Source organism: Microtus ochrogaster, chromosome 1 (genome assembly GCF_000317375.1).
Source record: "Microtus ochrogaster isolate Prairie Vole_2 chromosome 1, MicOch1.0, whole genome shotgun sequence".
NCBI classification, from domain to species: domain Eukaryota; kingdom Metazoa; phylum Chordata; class Mammalia; order Rodentia; family Cricetidae; genus Microtus; species Microtus ochrogaster.
In genome coordinates, this window is record NC_022009.1 from 105604218 (window position 1) to 105612271 (window position 8054).

The following is an 8054-nucleotide window of genomic DNA, read 5'->3' on the forward strand; positions in this document are numbered from 1 at the left end:
GAAGCTTCTGTAAAGCAAAGGACACTGTCACTAAGACAAAAAGGCAACCTACTGACTGGGAGAAGATCTTCACCAACCCCACAACACACAAAGGTCTGATCTCCAAAATATATAGAGAACTCAAGAAACTAGGCCTTAAAATGCCAATTAACCCAATTAAAAAATGGGGCACTGAACAGGATCCATTCTTCCGTTACATATAAGAATGACACCTCAACCTCAAAGACCTCATAATAAAGGGTTGAGGAAGGATTTTTTCCAATCTAATGGACCTAAGAAACAAGCAGGTGAGCTATTCTAATATCTAACAAAATATGCTTCAAACTAAAATCAGTCAAAAAATATGGAAAAGGACACTTCATACTCGTCATAGGCAGAATCTATCAAGATGAAGTGTCAATTCTAAACATCTATGCCCCAAATACAAGAGAACCCACATATGTAAAAGAAACATTACTAAAGCTTAAATTGAACATCAAACCCCATACACAAATAGTGAGAGACTTCAACACCCCACTCTCACCAAAGGACAGGACTGTCAGACAGAAACTTAACAGAGAAATAAGAGAATTAACAGATGTCATAATTCAAATGGACTTAATAGACATCTACAGAACATTTCACCCAAATACAAAAGAATATACCTTCCTCTTAGCACCTCATGGAACTGTATCTAAAATCAACCACATACACAATAACAAAGTAAACCTCAACAGATACAAAAAAAAAACTGGAATAATCCCATGTATTTTATTGGATCACCATGGCTTAAAGTTAGACTTCAACAACAACATTAATTGCAGAAAGTCTACAAACTCATGGAAGTTAAACAATGCTCAACTGAATCACTGCTGGGTAAGGAAAGAAATAAAGAAATAAAGACTTATGAGAATTAAACAAAAATGAATACAGAACATATTGATTCTAAGTTTTTACTGTAACTGTCAAAACAAGCCAAAGAACCAAAAACAGAATTCAATGGTAACAAGCAACAGAGAATGCAAATCTTTTAAACACTTAGGAGAGTCACTATAAAAACAAAACCAAAATAATAATAATAATAAAATAAAATTAAAAATATTCCTGTAGTGATATTTCATTTGTATTTTAATAAATAAAGCTTGCCAGAAGTTCAGAGAGTAAAACAGCCACACTAATTAGCCTTACAGACCAGGCAGTGGTGACACACACCTTTAATCCCAGTAGCCACACTAGTTTGCCATAGAAATCGGGCGGTAGTGGTGGACGCCTTAATCCCAGCCATAGAGAAGAATATGAAGCGAGAGAAAACAGCACTCAGACACAGTCTCATTCTGAAATTCCTGGAGGCAGAATGGCCTGAAAACCTACAGGGACCCTGTCAAGACTGAATGGCAGATTATATAACTAAAGAATGCTTGAAATGTATACAGAATGAAATAGAGATAACAAATGAGAAAGAATGGAAAAGGAATAAAAGGAACAGGACAGTCTGTTCTGTGACAAACTTTTTCTAGAGAGACACAACACACATGTTTACTCATCCCACATAGGGAACCCATGACAGATCACGGTACAGATACCACCAAAGAACAATTGAGTAAATCAATGAGCTTTATTTGGTTACTTACAAGAGCAGAAATGATTCATAGACAGTTGTATTACTAACACCCACACCAACATGGAAAAATGCTCACAAAGCTGAGAACCTGGAGCACAACTCCTAGCCTACAAGCAGTTAAGCGGGTAGGAGAATATCCTTTCCTAGTACCTCAATTGGTATAAACTGCTTCCAGGCATCTTGGCTGGTTTTTGCTTCTTCTAGGCAGCTGTTCTGGTCTCAGAGTTTTCTTTGCAGCTCAGCTTGTCTGAGTCTTCTTAGCAAACTGGTTCTTCGGAGATTCTTCTTTGTACCTTTTCTCCAATGATATTCTTTTGCTGATCAGCTTTCTTCCATTTGAGAGGGACTTACAACTTTTACTGCTTACTTTGGCAGGAAGGGGACCTAGTGAACATAGTCAGTTTCAGAGATTTTGTACTTTGAATTGTTTGCCTTCCTGCTTAACGAGCTTCCCTGCAGGGTGGAATGTTTCAATCTGGAAGGAAACTTTCCTATGTAAAGATCATATTTCCAAAAGAGCAGAGAAGAAAAATGAAGGAAAACCATTGTCTTAAAATAACTGGATAAAAACATTTTGAAAAACTAATTAAGCTATAGATTCTAGAATCACTTCCGTTCGATCATTAATTTCACCAATATAAAGAAAATTACAACCACACATATGGTTACCAATTTAAAAAAAAAAAAAAGAGAGAGGCATGGTTACACATCACTTCAATCCCAGCATTTGGTGTGTGAGGGAGGAGTGGCTGAAACAGGAAGATAGCAAATAACAAGTACAAAGCATGCCCAGACTACAAATAAAGACTACCTCTGGGGGATGGGGGGAAGGGACATGAATAAAGAATCATTTTCAAAAGAAGCAATGAGAAGTATATCACCTACAAAAAAAGCAGCATATTGTTTCACAACTCAAAAAACAGCAGTCACCTTCTTTTCACAGTGAGTAAAGAAAATAAGTAACACCTTACTCTATAGTCACTATCCAGAAATAAAAATGAATTGAAAGAAAATTTTTTTAGCAGAATTCTAATGACAATGTGGCATATTTAGGGCTGATGAAGCAGCTCAATGCCCAGCATAAATGAGACACTGGATATAATTCCTAGTCTTGTAAACACAAAAAAATTAATATATGTGTGTGTGTGTACAATAACAGTATATGAATTCTAAAACTCTGTATGTAATATATAACATATTACCAAATAATAAACCAAAGGCTCAACTATATGTATATAAGAAATGAGGAAGACAAATCTTGAACATGAGGAAATGCATGTAACACATACTATTTCTTGTCACCTACAAGAACTGCTTTCCAAATGGGACAGAGGCTGCTAAGGGCTCTAGCGAGTCACATTCGTCAAGGGTAAATGGTGTACCAGTCTAGTTGCCCAGAACAGTTTTCCCTTCAATCTCCCTTCTGATCACAGAAACCATGTCAAACATTTTGAGATGTGAAAAGACTTAAATGCAACCTACATGATCTATATTAAAAGATTAAGCATTTTGAAAGTCTAAACCAGACCCAAATTCAAATTAAGAAAGTCAGTGGCTGAAAATGTCAATGTGTAATGCACCTTAACCATAGGAGGAGATACAGACAATTACAAAGCTGATAAAATTCAACCCACTTAAATTACCTCCACATGGGTGAATGAAATATAACTTCTAATTAATGAGCTCTTCATCCTTTCAGCATTAAAAATGTCTGTAATTTTTAGAAAACTCTAAACTGCTTATAGGGAATGGGTTGATTGCTATGTGCCTATCTCTTATTTCAATTTCTTTTTATTAGCACAATATGTGTCTCTTGTAGAATGCATACACCTTAGCATTTTTCTTCCCACAATACAATCTTAGTCACTTAATGTTAAACAGTTAAATAAAAGCCAATTTAAAAGCCAATTTATTTTTATTACTAACATAGCAAAACATTTTTATTTCTTGTTTGTTTGGTTTTTAATCTGTTTCTGTAACTAGCTTTTCTCTATTATTTTTGAATTGAGTTTGTTCATTCCTAGTTAGCTGTATTAGAGAAGACTGTTTTCAGTGCATATGTTCCCTGACTTTTCATTTATGATTTTTTTCACCTGATGGTGATATGAAAATAACACATCTTTGGTAGAAATAATACTCATATTTTAAAATTTTGACCTTGTCCCCAGCTGATATAGTTGCAAACTATTTTCCCAATGATGGCCAGCCTTAACTCTGAGTCAGCCACATGATTGCAAGAATAAAAAGTAGGTATCAGTCTAAAGCATGCTATCATATTAAAATGTGTAGTAGGCAGATTGAATATACTTTTTACTTAAAACATTTTCAGTATATGAGAGTTCATGGTAAGTGGGGAAACATTTAAATTCCTAGTCTTCAGAATGTATGGGAATTTTGATTACCTATGGTATATTTAATGTTCATCGATGTCATAAAGCACACTAAAATAACATTTCAGTCTCCAAAGTAAGGGTTTACATTTTGATGTAAATTAAATAAACACTTCTAATCATGTTTCATGAATATGATGCATCTGACATAAGGAATAGTAAAGCCTCCAATTACCAATGTCTCATTCTTACATAAACTGCTGTTTCTTCTTTTTAAGAGTTGACTTGATTTATAAGGTACAAGTATAATTCTCATACTTTCAATGTGAATTATAGTCTTCAATATTATACTGCCGGGTTTTTATGTTTTGTAATCTAAAGTCCATCTTGTTCAATACCAACCCCTTACCTCTTGTCACTTGATTTACATTTCCTATGACTTTTTCTATTATGATCTTAAGTCACCGCATACCCAGTATACACATCTGCCAAACAACATGCAGATTTACAATCTGTCTTATTAATCAACTTGAAATTTTTAACAGACGAAATAAGCCCATATTTATTAGTATTAGTAATACAACCTCCCAGTTAAGCCCAGATGTTTCAAAATAACATCTACAAAGGAATATTAGGCTCATTTATTATCTGTAGTTTGTTTGTTTCTTGTGGAACTCAAAAAGATTTTTATTTTTGTTAAAACCCCTTTATTCTAATATTTTCAATCCTCTCCCTCGGTATGTCTAAGCATTCAACTCTGAGCACTGTTACAGTTGGGTAGTAGCTCAGCTTCCTGGCCTCTGCCCTCCCAAGACACCATTTTAAGACAACATCATTCATTCTCAAGTATTACTTCAATAACTGAGCCTACACCCCTTTCCCTTTTCTTTCCATTTTGTCAGAACACACATTGTTGTCTTAAAAGTTAATCTTAGATTTCAGTTTAGTATGTTCAATGTTCACCACTAATCTTTAAACTGCAGATGACTAAATCTTTCTTTGTTTAATTGGAAATATGTAGAAGATTCCTTACAAAAGACTCAAGTACTAAGTCCTCTGACTTCTTTCATGCTCTTTTTTTCTAATTACTCCCATGCCAATGCCAGGTTTAATTTGATTTAATCATTTATCATTCAATCATTTTATCATTATTAATGCTTCTGGTATAGTTTGCATATGAAGTAGTTCTGGTTCCCAATTCAATGTTCAAATCCATTTTTAAAAGCAGGCCTTTTGGGAAGTGACTGCATCACGGGTGAGTGTTCAATTCAATGTACTGTGGGAAGGTGGAGCAAACTGAGAAAGATATGCCTGGCTGGAGGTAGGCTCTTGGCAAAGGGCCTTTCCCCTCTTCCTTACTGTTCCTCTCCCTCTCTCTTCCTTAACCCCTCTTCACCTTTATAGCTGCCATGGACAAAAATCATGCCTTTCCTCAGCCGTGACTTTCTGCCATGTCACCAGTCTAAAAGCAATGACGCTGCCAAACATGAATTGAAACCTCTGATACCATGAACCAAAATAAACCTTTCTTGACTTAATTTGTTCATTCCAGGTATTTTTTCATAATAAAATACTAACACATATATATTTGTTATAAAATTTTATAGCCAAAAAGCATCTAAATAATATGAAAAGGGCATTTTTATTTAAAATCATCTATAAAAAAATAAATAAAATCATCTATAAAGCTCAAATTCCCTTTTGATCTTGGCATTTCCTCATCTCAGTGTTCCCTCTTGTATTTTCTAAAGAATGCATGAATTACACATTTAATTTTTTACCATTGTCTTACAATGTTTCTGGCATGCAATAAATTGGCATAGCCATATCAAATAGAAATAGCAAAGTCATAAAGCCAGCACAGTTGCTTGACAAAGATAGCAAAGCTGAGCCACTTGATGGCCCTTTGCTTTTCATCTCTACCTGCTGCATACTTGGGAGACTTTTAATATTTGTAAAATTTAGGGATATTAGATTGATGGGAAATTTCTCATGAATCATTTATGCCGTCTCCCAGCAGTACTGCTTCTAAGGTTCCCACAGACAGTCCTGAAAGTACCATTCCTCCCGCTTTGAGAAAAGTATCTTTATCTGCTTGAAGATTTTCCTTATACCTTGGAGGTTATGAGACAATAACGATGCCAGAGGTCTCTTTATGAAGCTATGAGACATTCTTGAAACATCTGTCCCTGTACATGCACAGGGACAAGATATTCAAAACAAAGTAAACTCAAAAAGGTCAACAAAATTTGGTGGGCTAGAGGAGTTGGCCACAGATAAGAATGCAAGCCTCTTCCTGCTATACACTCAGGCAATTGCATGGCATGTACAGCAACAGAGTTACACTAGCTGAAGCTACCTCTGCCCTATATAGAGACTTAAACTGATGAGCAAAGAATGATATAAAAGATGACAAACGAATGAGATGTCCAGACTTCCCTTTCTTAAAAAAGTTAGCACATGCACAGGAAATGTGGTGTCCTGTGATGAAGAAACAACAGAATACCAGGATTAGAAACATACAAATTCCAAAACATATAAAATATGACCATTGTATTATGCCAGAATTTAAATAATAACTGTAGCAGCTTTGGTCTGAGAGTTAATGATACACTGCTTGGGACATGGCACTATGCCTAGGCTGGCTTGAAGATTTTGTTTTGGTTTAGTGTTCTTATAGCCACAAAAGCTACCAGCCTGACAAGAGGCTGTCACAGGCATCTAGATTCTTAAAAACTGGGTTATGGGGTTAATGATTAACAATGATATCTCTTTGTATCAATGATGTCAATACTAGAGGGAAGCCTAGCAATGGTACATGCCTTTAATCTCAGCATTTGGGAGGCAGATGCAGGCAGATCTCGATGAGTTTGAAGCCAGCCTCGTCTACAAGAGCTAGTTCCAGGACAGCCTACAAAATCTTCAGAGAAACCCTGTCTCGAAAAACGATACATACAAACAAAAGAAAAAAAAACCTTGAGGGAAATGATTGGAAATGATAACTCTGTTCTGTCATAGTTTATTAATGATGACTAAAAGATGAGAAAAAGGAAGTAAAACATATGTCCCAAAACAAAAATGATATTATCTATATTTTGAAACAACATGAATGTATTCCTGCTTGCTAAATTCTGGAAAAATAAAAAAGCACTCTGGCAGCTAGTCAGTCAGACTACAAGATTCTCCAGAACACCATGTCTGATTCATCTCCTTTCCTTGCCAACTCCTTATATCCTCTGCTGGTACCTGTCCCGCCACCAGGGATGGCTCCGGTCAGAGTGGAACAAGTCATACCAAGATGCACTTCCTCTCCGTCCATCTCTCCTAAAATGAAACTCAGAAATATCCTGTGTCTCATTCCTCCCATCGCTGGTCTTACATGCATCCATCTTCAGACCCTACCCTGACCTGGAGCTGAACTCTGGCAGTAAATGCTAAGTTGTTAGTAGTAGTATTAGCCGTTTCTATTTGTTTTGTTTTGTTTTTCCTAGAAGCCCTAATATCAGTAAGCAACCTTCCTCCAACCTAAACTTATTTTTGTTCTATTTACCTCCCAGGTAAAAATCTGTTAAGTCTATTTAAGCTTAGCAGCATATTTTATTACTTTCTTGGCGTATCATTACATTTTGTAGCCCATTATTTTTTCTTGATTCACTGCATTTCTTGCTAGAGTACATCTGTTCATAATTAATTCAACAATGATTTCTGGACAGGATACTTTCTGAGTCCTTTTGTGCAAAATTTATATTGTGTTCAAAAACATTAATTTGTCTGAAACGATATTACTAGATCAGATATATTCCCCCCAACACTTTAAAAATATTATTGCAGTGTTCCGAATCCAATATTGCAGCAGATAATTTGCTGGTATTTTTAGATAGATAGACAGACAGACAGACAGACAGACAGAGACAGACGGTAGACAGATAAATAGATAATTTAGATAGATAATTACAGGCTGAATCACATGTGCAGGAACCAAAAATTGGTTTACATTACCTTGATTACTATGAAAGTGAGTTCTTTAAGGGTTAAGAATCTGAGCAAAGAAGTCGGGACCACGAGGGGTGCACCCACCCACTGAGACAGTGGAGCTGATCTATTGGGAGCTCACCAAGGCCAGC

General features: G+C 35.8%; 1 protein-coding gene across 5 annotated transcripts in view; it reads right to left on the minus strand.

Annotated features, from left to right (window-relative positions):
- The window catches only part of Nbea (neurobeachin), a 494560-nt gene that overhangs the window by 448475 nt on the left and 38031 nt on the right, over window positions 1-8054 (minus strand). The gene's annotated exons all lie outside the window — the stretch shown is intronic.